Source organism: Euprymna scolopes, chromosome 8 (assembly GCF_053919585.1).
Source record: "Euprymna scolopes isolate OS-2025 chromosome 8, ASM5391958v1, whole genome shotgun sequence".
NCBI lineage: Eukaryota > Metazoa > Mollusca > Cephalopoda > Sepiida > Sepiolidae > Euprymna > Euprymna scolopes.
In genome coordinates, this window is record NC_136489.1 from 112,599,191 (window position 1) to 112,619,190 (window position 20,000).

The 20,000-nt window shown below is 34.7% G+C and overlaps 1 protein-coding gene across 5 annotated transcripts in view; it reads left to right on the forward strand.

The window, feature by feature from the left end:
• LOC145283711 (vitamin D3 receptor-like) overlaps positions 1-20,000 on the forward strand; it is a 1,095,565-nt gene that overhangs the window by 214,452 nt on the left and 861,113 nt on the right. For all 5 annotated transcript variants that reach the window (XM_080132744.1, XM_080132747.1, XM_080132736.1 and 2 more), the window contains exon 3: positions 15,371-15,397. The gene's annotated coding sequence lies outside the window, so the exon portion shown is untranslated. The remainder of the gene's footprint in view (positions 1-15,370; positions 15,398-20,000) is intronic.

Sequence of the window (20,000 nt, forward strand, 5' to 3'; positions counted from 1 at the left end):
GAGCCCTCTCTACCCACCATGCCATTTGATTCATGACTGGAACTTAGGTTGCTGGGCACCAGAGCATATTCCATACGCCGGTGGTCATATATGCCGCAGCTTACAGGGCTTAAGCTCCTCTGGAAGTTTCTGTCAGGGTTACCTCACCCTTAGCCTTTGGTTAAATAAACCTTGGCCCACAAGGCAGTAGAGGTCCAGTTATATTTACATACATACATACATACATACATACATACAAATATATACATATGTATACATACATATATATACATATATATATACATACATACATATATACATACATATATATACATATATATATATACATACCTACATATATATATATGCATACCTACATATATATATATGCATACCTACATATATATATATATATATGCATACCTACATATATATATATATGCATACCTACACATATATATATATACAATAGTATAAAAATTCAACGATATAAATTTAAAATGGAAAGGAAAAACCAAAATGCCGACGATTCATGTTGCGTGGATTTTATTCAAGACATTGTAGGTTTGAATATAATTATGTGTTTTTTTTTAGCTGTTTTCAAGCACGAAGTATTTCATTTCGGCTTACGGTTAGTGTCGAATAATCAGATTAGAAATTTGGATCGTTTTGTCATTTTCCTGTTATAGTTATTTTATTCATGAATTAGTTTGTAGCTGTTCTTAATTGTGGGATATTGTACTTCGGTTTCCATATAATGTCAGTGCATCAAGAGAGAATACATTACCTGGATATTTTCGCGTTTCATATCTTTCGGGAATCTTCAGGCTAAAACGTGGAATTCGGATTACCTGGGTTTTGTGTGTATATATATCTATAACTCGGATATAAGAGACTTCTTTCCCTGTCCCCGCGGCTCTCTTATATCCGGGTTACACCATACATTAATACCGTCTCTAATTTGTAACAAGAGAAAATCTCTTATATCCGTTTTTCTTATATTCGGGTCTCATATCCGGGTTACACTGTATATCCATAAAGCGATGATGAGGCTTCAAACAAAAATTCGGTTAACGTTTACTTCCTGTTTTGTACTTTTTTATATAGAGATGAACTTTCTGTATGTCGAATGGATAGATGACCATGGTTTAAGATGCGCGTGCTAGTACATTTCTTATTTTCATTTTAGGTATTGGTTTAGTTTGATGTTTACTTAATTATTCTATTTTATTTTTCTTTGGGTATTGCTATACGTAAGTTAAGAATATTCTTTGTATACAGTTGTTTGCTATTTCACTTCTTCAGTTTTATAGGTTTTGGAGTGTTTTAAGGTTAAGAATTTCAAATTTCTCATTCAGACATAATCTACATGGGGTTATATAAATCTCTACATGGACTACCTGTGTTACCACTTATCCACTAGGCCATTGGTGAGCGCCGGCTTTCTTTGGCTTTTGTTATTCTGAAATCACGAAGTATGAATAAAAATTCAAATTATTTGAAAATAAAAATTAAATAAAGACATTTATTAAAATGAATTTATTAAAAAAAATCCTTTCATTTGTTTATGAAAATGATACCTTTGTAGTTATAACTCAACCATTTTTCTCCGTCTCTCTTAAACACTATACAAGTTTAATAATCATCCGTACAAGTTTCGATAAATGTTCAGAGTAGTTAATAGTATATAACTAGTAAATATAAAATAAAAGCAAACGCAATAGAATTAAATTCTCTAACCATGTGGAAACTAAAAATTTTATTTCTGGGTTCGTTTGTTATATCAAAAACCATATCTCATTCCGGAAAAAGAAAGTTCTTCTTTCCTAGGATAATACCAAGGACGAAGCAGACATTCTGCGTGCTGTGAAACCATTCTATTTCGCTGTAATGGGGAAAAGACACGCATCGTTCGAAAATATAATACTTTTGCAATTGAACGTATCCTTCAACCGGGGAAATAAATTGTCCAGCGAACTCGTTACTAAAATCAGTGACGTTAACCAAAATGGCGACGAAGGTGATGCTTCAACTTCAATAAACTCATGCTGAAATTATAAAACTTACTTTGAAACTAACCGTCAGTATGAATTTTACCTCCCCCTATCCTCCCCCCCCCCGAAAAAAAACTTTTGTAAAACCACACGTAATCGCGCAATTTTAGCGGTCATGTTTATTTCGTGTGACTTAACGGCATAGAATTATCAAAATAACATTTTGAAATAAATACTTATACAGCAATTGTCTGTATTTTGGAAATGAGGTGTTTTCATTTATTGAGATTATCGGACTGACTTCCTCATCTTGGTTGTTATAGTCACAACGTTTCGGCCGTTTTGCCCTCCGGCCTTCATCAGGTATTTTGTATCGAACTGGGGAACCGTTTGTTAGGAGTCTCGAACCCAACCCTTTATTATTATTAATAAGTAACATTCAAAACAGAGAATCAGCAACTATGTCCAAGAGCCTAGCTGGAGTCTGAAAACGGTAACCCCGTAATAATAATAAAGGGTTGGGTTCGAGACTCCTAACAAACGGTTCCTCAGTTCGATACAAAACACCTGATGAAGGCCGGAGGGCAAAACGGCCGAAACGTTGTGACTATAACAACCAAGATGAGGAAGTCAGTCCGACAATCTCAATAAATGAAATACGTATACATTTTCTACACGTTATAAATATACGGGTTTGTAAAGAATTTAATTCTGTATTAGCTATAAATTATTTGTTTGTTTTTTTACGTGTTTTGTTTATTTATTTACTTAATCATACGTCATTCCCATTAAAGAAAGGTATGTTCAGCGTGATAGTCCCCCCTCCCTTTTTTTGCACTAGAATGATTCCAAATACGTATCACCGGCAATAAACCAACTAACCCCTCTCGAAGGACTTGGTAATGTCTGGGAGAGTGCACTTCTTAGAACCATATCTCATTCCGACAAAAAGAACGTCCTCCTTTCTTAGAATAATGCCAAGGACAAAGCAAACATTCTGTGTGCTGTCAAAGCGTCCAATTTCGCGCTAATGGGGAAAAGACGCGCATTGTTCGAATATATAATACCCTCGCAATTGAACGTATCCTTCAACCCGGGAAATAATTTGTCCAGCGTAGCCGTTACTAAAATCAGACGTTAATAAACTCTTCGTATTGGGGAATTCTGCCATAGTCAAGAATATGAAGGTAATTTCGTATTCTTTGTCAACCTTTCAATAATTCGATCTGGTCAGGGATTTTTTTTAATTAAATAACTGAGGATCGATATCCAATTAATTGATACCCGTTGAATTACTCGTCGGTTTATGCGTCTTGGAGATCGTTTCTGAATTTGTTGCCAGCAAGAAGTTGGAGGAATACGCGCAGTGGAAGATCCCAGGCAGATTATGTCGAACATCTCTTATGTTAGGTATAAATTTTTTTTGTTTGTTTTTTTACATAGGCATCACCACATTATCAAGGCCAAGAGGCCACTCAAGGATAAGGGTTAAAGAGTGTACAGTAGAAATTGGACAATATAGTAATCATTAGTAATGAAAATTTGGTAAATTTGATAACTTATATGGAACGGCTCATCAAGAACTTATTTACGTTAGACTTGAAGACAACCATATTGTAGTCAGCCGGAAAGCAGGAAAACGGAAGACAATTCCACAGGCGTGCAGTTCTAAGAAAGAAGCTTTTTTTTGAAACAATAAGGACTCCTTCAAAAATGATAGGTGACTCGTAGCGCACAGTACTAATATTCCAATGTCCATCTTTTAAAAAAATATATTTCCTGCGCTTTCGATTGGCTAATAAAGTTTGTGTCAAGATTCTTATCCAATCAACAGTTGATTTTTTTTTTTTTTTACAAAAAATATTCGCTCCATGCTGCTGATAGGGTAGGTTCTATCTTTTGTGGTGAACTGACCGCCACGTAATAAAATCAAATTCTTCCGTATAATGAAATTCTCCAGTTCTATTCATAATCATAAATTAAAATAAGGAAATAAAAATAATTGCATATTGATTTTCTATAAAATTGTATTTTTTTTTTAATTATTTATCTCGATTCCAAATAAAAAGTTTCTTTTCTCACGGAAAAAAAATGGCAAGAAAAAAATGTCAGATAATAGATTTCGCTGTCCTAGTAGCCCAAAATTGAAAAAGATAAAAAGATTTGCAGAATAGATGAAACCAATAAGGACTCCTTCAAAAATGGTAAGAAAGAAAGGAAAACTTGTCAGGTAATAGATTTCACCGTCCCAGCAGTTCACAGTTTGAAGCTGAAAGAGAAAGAAAAACTCACTGAATACATAAAATTATAATAACTAGCGGGACCTGTGGAAATTCCACGGCGACATCTTTCATATGTAATTTATTGCTGCTGGGCATTCTGTGGGCTTCAGCGAGAACGGAAACCCGCGATATTATTGTAGCTCTTTTGTTAAAATTGTAAAAGCATTTATCTAAGTAATCTAGTTAATGTAGTGTCAGAATATGTTTGGTTATTATGGTTTATCTCCGATATCTTTATAGGAGTCTGTGACATATTTCCATTGTATGGACGGACGGAAACCTCAGGATAGCATTATACCATCTTTAAACGGAACTGCTTTTGGATTCTAGCCAGAAGACCAAGAAGGTACATTTTGGTTTCATGTAAGGCCCAGAAGCGAAATCATTTATTTTTATTTTATTTTACATTGCGTCCTCGGTGATCGGGAGATCCTATTTATTGGAGGGGAAAGTGAAGGCAGTAGCATGCTGCGAACATGAAATTAACGTATCTATATATAAATTTAATGTTTGTGGTATGTTGTTGCCTTCTGTCTTCCTTTTTAATAAATAGGATCTCCCAATCGAATAATGTATAATCTGGAAACCGTGACACATGTACGTACGTTAAAGCTATTACGGTAATAATATTCAGATACCCCTGCCCAAAACAGGCAAATTATCTGCAGAGCGTTTCACCATCATTAATAACAGAATTGCTAAAAGGGTAGGGAGGGAAATGGTTCCGTTGTGTCAATATGTGTATAGATTAGCAGGTCATACTGAAATACTTGGTAAAACGACCTGTATTTTTTTTTTGTTTTGTTTTTGTTTTTTTGCAGAGACGTTACATTGTCCTTTTAAATAGAGCGTCTTGTATGGTCCCGAAAAGGGCACAAAAAGGGAAACGAAAGAAATACTGAAATACACAAACAACAAGGTGGATAGAATGAACTATATGACAGTCAAGATAGACAAGGTACTGAACTAGTCCAAAAAGCGTTTTGTCATGATTTTGCCATTGTTTATGACCTCACTCAGATTGTTCACGAACCCACCCGTGTGTCCTATACTATCGGTCAATATGCAAGCCCTCTAACACCTTTTTCTCTCAACTTCCCCTGAGCTATGTTCATGTTCCGTTCATTCTCCTCTAGGATCCTCCGATCACTCCGTCGTATAAGTTAAGATAAAAATGAAATGTAATAATTCCCCAGACGTACCCCTCCACCGTACTGTATACCGATACTCTATGGCTGACTGGGATACCTTCCGTACATTCATATCTGATCTACCCCTGCATTCCATGTTTAAAAAGGATGTGTTCTCTATAGTATCAGATTTGACCGAATGGTTAATTGTAGGCATAGACCGATTCATACCATCTAAAAAATTCCAACAAAAACCTAACAGCCAGCTATGGTTTCCCCAGAATGTGCTGCTGCTATCGCGCACAGAAATCACTTTTTCTATAACTACCAACGTAATAGATACACTGAGACTAAAGCTGCTTTCAGGAACGCCAGCAACCACAGTAAAAGAGTAATTAAAAATGCAAGAGAGCTATATGCCCAGTCTGTTAAATCCAAAGTAGCTGATCAGCGGCTTGGTTCCCACCAGTTTTGGCAAATAACAAATAGGATCCTGAACAGAAGTGTGCGTTCTATCCCAACCATTATCAATGGACCAGAGGTCATCTCGTCAGCATCAGACAAGGCCAAACTATTTGCAAAGAACTTTGCAGCTAATTCTACCCTATGCGACGAAGGCCATCAACTCCCCATATTTTCTCCTATAACACAGAACACACTAGGTAACTTACAAATATCTGTGCATGAGGTCGCCAAGCTAATCAAGAACCTTGATTCCAGTAAAGCAACTGGCCCTGACGGCATCCCAATTATAGTGTTAAAAAAGCTTCAACCAGAACTTGCTCCCATACTTACGAAACTGTTTAACCGTTGCCTTAAGCAGAAGTGCTTTGCGACTCCCTGGAAAACCTCATCAGTATGCTCTGTATTTAAGAATTCAGGTGATAAGTCATCTCCCTCTCAGTACAGACCAATAAGTCTCCTGTGTGTTATGAGTGAGTTGCTGGAATCCATATTAAATAGAGAAATAGTCAACCACCTCAGCAGAAATAACCTTCTTAGTGACACACAATATGGTTTCCGTTCTGCAAGATTTACCGCAGATGTGCTAACGGTTATATCTCACAGGATTAGTGAATCTCTTGACAAAGGCTTTCTATGGCAATTGCTCTTGACATATCAAAGGCCTTCGATAAGGTATGGCATAAGGGCCTATTTTACAAGATTACCAGCTACGGTATAACTGGAAATGTTTCCTCAATCATTAAATCATTTCTCTCCGATAGACTCATAAGAGGAGTGGTCGATGGACAAAAATCAGAAGCCTGCAATATTAATGCTGGAGTCCCTCAAGGGTCAATCCTGAGCCCAACTCTCTTCCTGATCTACATCAATGATCTCCCTAAACACATACTTAAATCATTCGTTGACATCTATGCTGATGACACGATCATCTACGGCAACACATCAAAGGCTGTAAATGACAAAGTTTTCTCTGATTCTCTCTCCTCTGATCTCGATCGCGTGGTTCAGTGGGGGAAGAGATGGTTGGTTACCTTTAATGCATCTAAAACCAAAACTCCTATCTTTACACCATCAACGCTCTGATCCCCATCTGGCATCAATTGAAATGGATGGCTCTCGTCTAGGAGAAGCCCCATGTTTTGACAAGCTTCTGGGTTTGTCCTTTACTCCTGATCTGAAATGGAACACGTACATCAAGTCTGTTGCCAAGGTCGCTGGAAAGATGGTGGGATCCTTCTACCGCTCCAGAAGATATCTCACTACTGATGCAATTCTCTATCTATATAAAAGCCAAGTACGTTGCGAGCCTATATTTGTTTTATCGTTATTTCCATGGCAGGTACTCGTCTGAACTCCAGTCTCTGGTCCCCCCTCGCCAATCTTTCACGAAAAACACCCGTCTAGCTGAATCCACTGTCAAAAATTTTCACCACTCTTTATCTGTGCCTAAAACAAAACGTAGATTCCATGAACAAAGCTTCTTTCTTAGAACTGCACGCCTGTGGAACTCTGTTCCGTCTGCCTGCTTCCCACCTGACTACAACCTGGTTGTCTTCAAGTCCAACGTAAACAAATTCCTAATGAATCGCCCCCTTAAGTAAACGCTTCATTAAATCTCCAAACTAACGTACTGTACTTGCAATAACCCTTATCTCTGAGTGGCTTCCGGGCCTTGATAAGTGGTGACCACCGTATAAAAAAAAAGCGTGCTAAAACAGACACAACTGCGTGGGGAAAGCAGTCCGCTGGGAACTATGCAAACACGTGCACATTCAAAATGCAGATAAATTGTGCAGACACAAGACGCACTATTAGGAAAGGGGCATATTAGTTCAAATTCATCTAAGCGAAAATATTAAACTTCGTAATAGCCAACAAGAAAAAAATCTGTTCAATCCTAGAATTTGCCGTTCCAGCAGTTCGCGAGGTTAAGCTCAAGCAAGCAAGAATAACTAAGCAAGTATGTGAAACAAATGAAGTACCAAATAATTGCAGAAATAAAAAAAAAACTACGAGAAACTGACATCAAATGAGGCATTGTATGCCAGCAGCATTCACTCTAGGCAAGTTGAACCGGTTTCCTCCAAAGAAGGAATTATCAAGAGAATATTAAATTCACAACCGATTCTCTGTTTTATGTATATCCCGGTAAGGAGAGGCAACGTTTTTGCAGTTCTTGCAGGTGTCGCCGTCTTTCAACATAGTGTTAGGTATTCCCAGATGGTCACCCATCTAGTACTGGGGAAGCTCAACGTTGCTTAACTGCGGTCATGTAATGAGAATCGGTGTGTCAACGGAATAGTAACATCTTACAAAGCGCATCAATGAGAAAAACAGCCAAAATATTAAGGAAAATCTTTGACTGTGAAAACCACTCCATCTGACCAGGTAACGCCGACCAATGATAAGGAAGTTGGGACAAAAATAAAGCAAAACTATATATTAAGAATATTAGACGATACCAATGGAACTGAAACTAAAAGAAATCTCACAATCTGACAACCAAAATGGTGGCACTGTGAAATTAGTCGTCTCCCTCTTACGGCAGCATAGTGTGACACAAGAGCCGGAAAGTGAGATGTGAAAAAGTGCGCCTCATGAGAAGAACACTCTGACCTAGAAAAATTGTTTGAGAAACACCGTCGGCATTTCCGGTAGAGCAGCTTCATGGGATCATCAATAAACTAACCCCCTCTTAAAGGGAGAGGGAAAGCTTGGGATGAAAAGATTGAAGGATGAGTACTATTAAGACCTCTCCTAGAAGAGTGCAAATAATACAAAATCTTGGAAAAAAAAAGTACTTATAGCCACTTAAATTCCAGAAGTCCAAACGGTCGTTACAAGAAGATAATCAATGGTAAACGGCAAGGGTGATATTGCAAGATGTTTTGAAACACATATGAAAAGAGATGGAAAATGCTGGAAATCTGGGGAGACTTGTTATCACTCAGATTCCAAGCAGCTACGTTTGAGCAATTATTGATAACGACGAATGAATAAACCAAACAAAAAAAACTTTACTTTAAAAAGTAGGAAATAGTTAAATGGTGTTTATATTACAAACCAGGTACGATTAGCCCCCCACCCCTCTCCCAACTTTAGGCGTGGTCGTCGTTATTATTTGTCCTTCCATACATCCTAGTCGTTTAAAATTTGAGTAGGTGTAAACATAAATATAAATGTCTATTCTACCAGACAATTTAGTTTTATTATACCGTGCGCCAATCCTAATTATCTACACCTGCATTCGTTTGTTCTAACCCAAGATCTTACATGGTGAGCATTAATAAGACCTGACCAGTAAATACTGGTCATGCGTAATTCAATTTGGAATCGGCTGCCATATTTATGTGCATTATCCTTGCACTTCCGGTTCTCATTTTGTGTGTGTGTGTGTGTGTGTGTGTGTGTGTGTGTGTGTGTGTGTGTGTGTGTGTGTGTGTGTGTGTGTGTACATATACACATATATATATATATATATATATATCCTGCATTAGTTTCAAAATACGCAAACAAATAAAATTAAAATAGCTTAATTGAATGTGCAATTAGTATAAACACGCACATATATACCTATATTTAGGCGTATAAGACGACCTTTAAAGTTAAATCATCTTTAAAAACTAACATTTCATAAGATACTGAGTATTGCAATCTCTAGCCTAGGCTAAGCAAACGGGGTTTCGCGATTTAGTCTTATACAAACGATGAATATATTAAAATTTGCTCCAATTTTGTAGCTCGTCTTATCTGACGGCCACCTTATACGCCGAAATATACGGTATATATATATATATATATATATATATATATATATATATATACATTTGCTGCGAGGTTCTACACAGCCATTCAATTCATTTTCCGCTTCCTCATCTAGCATGTTTTGAATCGATCTGTCACGTCCACCATTTGAAAAGGGGATTTTTTCCGAAATATATTATGGATATTGTCACAGACATAACAAGTAAGACATTTGTATTTAATACAACTGAATAAATATAAATATATATATATATTTATATATATATATATATATATATATATATATATATATATATATATATATATGACATACATGTATATACTTATTGATTTGTAAATCGCCACTTATCTCCGTCTTCTCTCACCAACACCGACTATATCACATTCCTCGCATTGTGATAGCCTTCTAAATCTCTACTACATACATATGTGTGTGTGGGGGGGGTGTATTTTATTTTGAGAAAATTTAACAGATCTGTAAAGTGTAAAAGCTCGATGGATATTAACATTTGACGACAGAGCATATATAAGTTCGCAATAGCATTTCAAATTTCGATGACCAGGCCTTTATTCATATTTTTATATGAAGATTTAAAAAATCAATGTACCTCTTAATAATTGTTTCACGCATATATATATATATATGTGTGTGTGTGTGTGTGTGTGTGTGTGTGAGACGTTTAGAATAATTTTCACATCATGTTTCAAATAAAGATCATACACAAATATATATATACCTGTTTACAGCTGTTACAAGGTAGTGTTTATTTTTAAGTAATATAATAACTTATTTCAAAATTGAAACACTGGATATTCTTCGGAACAGAATTTTGTGATAATATCCATTGTGATTTTAGATTAATTTAATATTTAATATCTTTTACCTGGGCATTTAAAAATGAATCTATTGTTGTAATTTTTACTTTGTTTTCATGGAAAATTTAACATTTTTTTTTTTACATTTTTGTTGATTTCGATTTTGCTGGGCAATTAAGATAGCTTTTGTTCTGAAGAAAATCAGGTGTTTTGAACAATGTTTCATTACATAACTTAAAATAAACGTTATCTAAAAACAGCTGTAAACAAATATAATACGTTTATAAATCTGAAGCATAATTTGAAAATGAAACTAAAACGCATACTTACGCAGATATAGGTACACACAAATACACAGAAAATGCACACACATACACATACACACACACACACACACACACACACACACACACACACACGAGTATATTATAAAACTCAAATCGTCTTGCTTGGGCGGTAAAACCGTTCTTCCTTATCGCTTTATGATGCGCATGCGTAAAAAAATAAAAACAAAGCCATAAAAGCTTTTCTTATCGACAATTTTTTCGCGCTTAAAATATGCAAATTAAAAAAAACTGTAAATCGTTTTTGCTTTTCTTTTTTACATCGACATTTTACGAATTTTATTTGTAGTTTTCATTGCAAGTTTTAATCGTTTTCAACAAAAAAAAACAAATGTTTACGATTGAATGTCTTTTATATATTCTGTAATTGACAGTTTGAAGGCGACAAAATTACTCAAATCAGCTTGCCTAGTCGTTGAAACCGTGTTAATAAAAGATAACATCTAACTTTGTTTATAAATATTTTTTTTAAATTGGTTTGCGTTACAAATTTAAAAAAAAATCGGACAAGATTGAAAATTGAGTGGCAAAATGCTCTCGATTCCTATATAACATAAAAGGAACTCATTTCCCTTAATCGCCGTTATGTTACTACGGCAACTATGGAAGGCAGTAATTACTGAAGATACAGTTGAAGACTTAGCATTCCTATCCCGTCGCGGTTAACAACCTGACGAAGGCCAGGGGAATAGTTGGCCGAAACGTCGTTAAACAGCAACTATAAAAGATTAGGATAATAGTCCGCAAATAAATAAATAAATAAATAAAATACAAACAGATTTTTTTTTAAATCGTTTATGAATGCTTTTGATTATAGCATGTACGGTTTAAGCATCCCAAATTTTTAAAAGGATTATTTCAATTGTATTTCCATTGCGTGTTGGAATCATTTTCAAATAAAAAAAAAAATGTTTTTGGAATACAAAAAAAAACTACTTGATCAACTTACATGTAATGAAAAATATTTGGTATTTTTTACGACCTAGCCAAGCATAGTTTACCTTCTCAAAAGAAATCAAAATTTACTTTTTCTATTTTTTTTTTTTTTTTTTTTTTTTTTTTGGCTAATACGTTTCAACGGCCTTTAAAGATAATATAAAATAATAAAAATGTAAAAATTTAGAGGGGGGGTCACTTTCCTATTTAACTTTAACGTAAAATGATCACCCACTTCTTGGCCACGTAGCGGTAAACGAGATATGCAATCGTTAGCATTTTTTTTTTTTTTTTAAGTTTGACGGGGCGGTGGGGAAGGGTCAAAACGAGGGAACGGGGTGGAGGAGTCATATGTTCCAAACATTTTAAAAATATGTAGAAACACTTCAAAACGTGTGTGGGGGGGGGAGGGGTAAAGTTTTTTCTTTGAAAAAGTCTCACCGCTAAATATTAAGTATTTCCCGAGATTTTTAAGGTTGTTAACACACAAAAAAATTAGGGTAGTCATATACAATGCACACTTTTTCTTTATATTTTTTTCTTATTGTCTTTTCTTTTCAATTTTTTCAAGGGATTACTCCCGTCTTATACAAAGAATTTTTCGTTTAATCTAAGGCAATGATGTTAAAACCTGTATCCTCCAATGTATTCCGTATTGTTTTCACTGGTCGCTACGTTTGTTTTCGCGCGCGTACGTCCAATTTTTACGTCCGTATACATTAATTCTGTATAGCTACTTTCACTTTTATACACGCGCACACACACACACACACATTATATATGGGTTATTGAAAGAATGAACAAATACCTAAAACGATTAACACTAGGATTAATAAACTTTCGGCTAACAAAGAAATTTTTTAAGCAAATAAAAAATTATACAATAGAGCACTAGAGATAAGCGGATACAGTGAAAAACTCACATATATTAAGAAGGAAAATAAAAACAAAAATAAATCTAAGAACAGAGGCCGGAAAATAATATGGTTTAATCCCCCTTACTGTCAACTATCCAACATAAACATAGGGAAAGTATTTTTGAACCTAATAGATAAACATTTTACCATAAATAATCCACTTAAGTAGATATTTAATAGAAAAACAATTAAAATAAGTTACTCGTGCACTAAAAACATGGACAGAATAATTAGCACCCATAATAATAAAATATTAAACAACTCTAATAGAAATAAGGCTACAGTAGACAAATGTAACTACCAAGTGAAAAATAACTGCCCACTGGACGGTAATTGTAAAGTTGAGTGCGTGGTTTATAAGGCCACGATCCACCCAGAAGATAATAACAGGGACAAAAAAGTTTACTTCGGTATCTCCGCCGGAAGCTGGAAACAACGTTTTTATGACCACAAACATTCTTCCAATAACCCAGAACTTAAGAATAAAACCGAGTTAGCTAAACAATGGTGGTTATTAAAAAATGAGAATCGATCCCCAGTGATTTCATGGTCAATCCTATGTCATTCGGACGTTCCAAACGGCTTTAGGAAGAGATGCAGTTTATGCCTCGAGGAAAAAATAAGAATCCTGAAGTACCAACACAGTAATCTCCTAAACAAACGAGATGAACTGATGGCCAGATGTAGACATAAATGTAAATTTAAAATAACCAATAACTCTAGATCCGACGAACAGAGAATTCTATAATGGTAAAGACACCGAATCTAACACCACTAGATTAGTTACGATAAACCATCCTACCCCACCCCACTGGCAATTATAGTGTTGTCCGGTATATACTCGATAATAACTACTTTACGATTTGTTGTCCGAAATCTAAGTTAGGCATATATATATATATATATATATATATATATATATATATATATATATATATATATATATATATTCCCGAAGTACCTGGTTTATCCAAATTACTTATAAATAAATGAGATAGCCTTATAATAATTTTTCTCTGCAGATAATGCATTAGTTATTAAACTGAGTTAAGTCAAAAAGACCAAATACTAAAACTAGATATTATTAGATTTGATACAAATCAACACAAAAATATAATTATTTTACTTATTTCTTTATGCGTGCATGAGAATAATTTTGTTGTACGGAGTGAATAAAAGTATATATTAACCGAAACTAGATGCGTCCTATCGAATTGGGGGCGGCCAATATTACAATTTCCCACTTCTTAATCAATTAAGAATTGAAATATTAATTACAACGACCGCTATAATCACCAATAAAATTATTTACATGAAAATATATAAAATATTAAATACATAAGACTCAATTTTTTAAATGCATAGTATTATATTACAAATACAATATTTAAATGAATTATAAGATAATATTTATTTCTAACTAATTTTTACATAATAACATACAGATAGTTTTAAAACTTTATATATAATATTCTTTTTATTTTTATTTTCTTACTTTTATTTATTTATTTTTTTATTTATATCTTTTTTATTGATTTATTTATCTTTTAATAGACCTACTTTCCATGACTCAATTAACTATAGGACGCGTGTACAAACATCCAGTTTATTTCCCTTACTTTTCTCAGAGTTTCTAAACTAATATGACAGTTAACATTAGATCACTGTCTCCTCTCTTTTTTTTCCTTCCTCTTTTTTCTTTTTTTTTCCATTACGCGCTGTTCTATTTCTTTCACTATATATCCGTATACTTTCGCCCCGTTCTTCCTAGGTTAGTAAACGCGTGTCAAGGCATTTACATGTCAGAACGTACATCTTAGAGGCGTGTGTGTATGTGTTGCGTGTGTGTGTGTGTGTGTGTGTGTGTGTGTGTGTGTGTGTGTGTGTGTGTGTGTGTGTGCGTGTGTGTGTGCGTGTGTGTGTGTGTGTGTGTGTATCTATGGTTACATCGAGCTGCCGCTTATAAGTGTCTAATCTAATATTTTTATTTGTTATTTTTAATTTTTAATTTTTATTTTTTTTAAATCCCTACCACCCTCTCTATAAAATGTATTCAGTGGATTGCTACCACCACCACCTTTGGTTTTTTGAGGGTCGAAGCCCGATCTTTTCTTTTCTTTTTTTCAGTATCAAAAATGTAATTGTCTGATTTAGATGCTTGAAAATACCATAAGGTTGAAATAAATTATTGCATCGACAATTATGTAATTTCCGTGTTATAATTTTTATCTTATACAAATATATATATATACAAATATATATATATATATATATATATATATATATAGCTCATGTAACCCTAAGTTATTGAGTGAGCATTTCATATTTTCTTTCAAAAACATATGCTTTTATGATATGCATAATATCACCGATTTAAAAGAGGAGGCTTCCTCAGTGCATAAAATACATTCACAATCAAAATTAAAGGGCATTCAGCATTCATTTAACTCACCCATATTTTCAAAAAGGGAATACTTATTTACCCATGCTTCCGCCTCTAAAAGTTCATGTTGTGCAGTGTGCATTCCTCTCTTGTTTATACTGTTGTTATTCAGTATATGTGTGTGTTTGTGTGTGAATGTGTTTGATTTTCACTGTCTTCCCCTATTCAAAGAGACACGCGTAAGAGGTACTTCTTAAATAAGGAATAATAACTTACGAGTGTGAATTCAGTACATGTTTCTCTGGTTTTGCAATGATAACTAAGTATGTGTGTCTATTTTTCTGTTTCCATACATACAGGCAGCAAAAAGAGAGACTTCTTTTCAGGTAAGACAATTTTTATCAGTTTCTCACTTTCGGTCTTGATTTCCTTCTTAGCTTTTCTGTTGCCTTTTGTAGTTATTTACACGGGTTATATTATTTCGGACTATTCTCATGATCGTGAAGGTTGCATTCACGGCATTCCAATCTCTATAGTCTCCGGCATTCTTCGAAAGTATTTGCGCACGCGCGTGTGTGTGTGTACGTGCGTGCGTGCGCGTGTGTGTGTGTGCGTGCGCGTGTGTGTGTGTGGCTTTTGCTATTTGTTTTTATTGCATGTAATTTTTCTCTTTTGTTTCCCAATATTCGAAGCGCATTATTCAATCATTTTATTTTAGACGATGCGCTGGGAGATTGTTTTGTTGTCAAGTTTTGGGCTGGTGCGCCTGCTACTAGTCTCTCGCTCCTGGACGGGGTTCAGAAGAGAGTCGCCAACCTGATAGGTCCTGAACTGTCATCCAGGCTTAAACCTCTGTCCCATCCACGGAATGTTGCATCACTCTGTCTGTTCTACAAGCATTTTAATGGTGGATGCTCTGACGAACTACAAGCCCTTGTACTCTCTCGACAGAAATACCTTGCTGATTCTTTCCACTCACTTAGATCGCCACTTAAATTCTGATAAAATTGTATCCGAGATGGATATATTTGCTGATAACACCAGGTTCTATCGTAAGCAGGGAGGGGAAAAATGCAATGTAAACATATCCAAGGCGATGACAGAAATCTTAAATTTATCTTTATTCTGTAGTGAACGTGACTATAAATGCTACTAAGACTAACCTACTTTCCTTTAGCAACCACAAAGAAAAACCTTCGTGACAAAGAATTGCCATGACAAATAACACCTTACCTAAGGACCCAGCTTTCAAACTCCTTACACTAAAATACACAGGCAACATGAATTGGAACAGATACCTTGAGGCTGCTTTAAACAAGGTGCCCCCCTCGGCTGTGCTAAAAAATTACTCACACGAGAGAGCATTTTGTATTTTTATGAAGATATAATTCGCCCTGTATGAAATACTGTTACCATATCTGGGCTAGTGCGTCTACTACTAGTCCAAAAAAAGAGTCTCAAATCTAATAGGACCCGCACTGTTTGTAAAATAATTACTTCATCATATATATATATATATATATATATATATATATATATATATAACAATAGAAAAATGTGAGCATGAAAAGTAATATGGTTAAGCTTAAACGTGGAAAAGTAAAGGACAAGATATTCTAGTAAAAAATATAATAAATTTATAACTTAAAATATTGCAGCATTAAGAATTGATTATATAATGTTATAAATTGAATCTTAAAAAGTCTTAATGCTGCAATATTTTAAGTTATAAATTTATTATATTTTTTACTAGAATATCTTGTCCTTTTCTTTTCCAGTTTTAACAACTAGTCCTTTACTTTTCCATGTTTAAGCTTAACCATATTACTTTTCATGCTCGCATTTTTCTATTGTAATCCATGATTTTTCCAGGCTTACAGTAAATTCACTTGTTCTTTGTTTAATTTCAGTCTTTTTTTTTTGCCCCATAAACATAACATACACATAAATAATAACAATGTACAGCACTCGTCTGCTTTCAATAAAATCCCCCCAATTATCTCCCTTTCATTCTGTCATTCTCTCTGTTTACGTTGTCACTTCTCTTTTTGCGAGAGCGATGAATTGGTAGCAACAGTAGACGCTGAAGTCATAAAAAAACGTCGCTCACCTCTTAACGTTTTTTTACGATTTTGAACACCAGTAAATTCATCATAACCTTTGTTTTACTGAACGAAAATTGAAAAATAAAATTCCACAATATAGCTGATAAGGTGATCTATAAACTGTAATAACTGTTTGAATTTTGTCGGAAAATGAGTGAGCGGTGAAGCTTGTAAGCAATTCTAAATGACTAAAACTGCAATTTAATCATATATTCATACATTACCGTGTTTGAATGATATATGATTTAAATAATTTCTCAAATCCAATTCCGAATGACCATAACGGTAACATATATACTCAAATAGATGAAGTGATCATGGGATCCGTCCTCGGACCGACCCTAAGTGAATTCTACGGATTTAGAGATCTGGAGTTCTGAAAGCGATGAAGCCATTAAAGCCGATTCGGCATCATGTCGGCTTTTGAAAAAGTGAAAATCGGTGGGCGAAAGGTCCGGTGAATATGGCGGATGAGGCAGTTTCGTAGCCCAATTCGTTCAGCTTCTGCAGGGTCAGTTGAGCAACATGCGGGCGAACGTTGCTAAGGAAGAGGATTGATCCCTTATATTCGGGCACATAAGGAGCTTCTGGTGCATTTCGTCAGTTTGTCGACAATATTCTCCGCCGTAACCGTTTCGCTCGGATTCAAGAAGCTGTGAGCAATGAGACCGGTCGCAGATCACAAAACAGTCGCCATAACCTTCTTGGGATACAATTTCAGTTTTGGGAAGTGTTGTGAAGGTTCTCCGGCATCCAACCATTCGAATGTCGCCGGTTGTCGTAGAGGATCCACTTCTCACTACACGTCACAATCCGCTCGAGAAATCGCTTTTGCTGCGCAGAAGGGGCGAAGAAGACGCCTCAAAGCGACGATTTTTTGGATTATCGTTCGATTGTTACCGCACCCATTTATCCAACTTTTTTTTTTTACTTCCCTATTCGTTATCAACCTCAGTCGACTGGCCGTGCCCATCTTCATCTTCGAGCCTCTCGTCACCATTGCAAAATTTCTTGAACCACCGTTGTGCCTTTAACTCGTTAGTGGCTCCTGGGCCAAACGCATCATTAATATAACGAACTGTCTCGGCAGCTTTTCGGCCTAGTTTGAACTGGAACAAGAAAATCGTGCAGAATTAAATTTGGTCCATGGTGTCGAAAAGTCTGCAAAAAATAAATTAGGAGATTGAGAACTGTAACGAAAAACACGATTCGATAGAGGGAAAAACGCGTTTAAAAATGATATATAACAGGGCTATATATATATATCAATGAATTAATTCCGAAATCATGTATAAAAGTAACAGAAAACGATATTGTTTTTGCACCAACCTTACACATATATATATATATATATATATATATATATATATATATATATATATATATATACTAGCAGGCCGCCCGGATGTAGATTTCGTATTCATTATTATACTAGCTGTACCCTGGCACGCGTTGCTGTGCCTGGAGTTGGTGTAATGGAAGAATCCCAATCCCCGCTGTTTTAGTACCCCAAAATCTACCCAGCAAATATGTTGTTGTATACGATCGTGAGACGGACGTTTCTAACACAAAAAAGAAAGAAAAAAGGAAAAAGAATGAACAGAAAATGGATTCCTACTGCAACCTCTAATGGAAAACTTGAAAAAAAAAGAAAGAAAGAAATTAAAAAAATAAATAAACGATGAAAATCGGGAGAAAGCCATCGAACAAAGCGGAATGTAACGGAAATGATGTATGATATGTTTTTATAAAAAAAATAAAGAAAAAAAATAAAAGAGATTGGAAAGACAGCGAACAAAGTGCAAATAAACGGAAGAAGGAATGAATCCATGTAATTTATTTTTTTTTTTTTTTAGTGTTAAAAAAATCCGGCTGTATTACAAATAAAGAAATGAAGTTAAACTTGGCGAAGGAAGAGGAAAAACGGAAAGAGAGAAGAAATAAATAAACAAAATTTAATGTTCATAGAAACAGAAACAGAGGAAAGTTTATAAAAAATAAATAAATAAATAAAACTGAAAAGAAACGATGGTGAACTTGCCAAAAAAAGAGGAAACACGGAAAGAGAGAAGAAATAAATTCGAGAAAGGGAAAGATCTGGAAAACGAAAACAGAGGGAAGATACATGGGGCCCCTCCCCCCCCCCCAAAAAAAAATAGGCAAAGAAAACGATGTTGTAATTGGCGAAGAATGCCAAATAAAACGGAATTGAAGTATCATAAGTTTTAATGCACTGTAAGAAAATGTAAAGTTTATAGGTTTGTGTTTGTTTTTATTTTTAACCAAAAAGTTAGCATGGTGCGTTTCACCTAAATTGCAGTCCAATTTTTATGAAAACCTAAACCGGCGTTCGTCCTTATTTGTCTCCTGTGAATGGTCAAAAATGGTGTAAATGAGTCGCGGTGGAAGTATGAATTTTTAAGAGAGAGATGACTTTACTACTTCCATTGATCGTAACCGGTTTTGGCAGTGAACTCTCACCAGATATAATATAGGAAGCTCCGATCTGCGAGTTATTGGATAGCTAATATGCCTATAACACACCTCAGATATCGTGATGCAGTTTGTGCAGAGTACATCTGCATAAAATGTCAAGATTCTTAATCCTATTAAGTTCAAAGCCAGACGGGGAAAATGAGTTCATTTTATTTATTTATTAAATAAATTAAATGAAATAATAATATTATATATATATATATATATATATTATTATTATATTATTTATAATAATAATAATATATAATATAAAAAAAATGAGTTTATTTTATTTATTTAATATATATATATATATATATATATATATATATATATATATATATATATATATAAGATAGACAGATAGAAGAATAGAAGAGAAGATAGATAGATGGATAGAAGATAGATA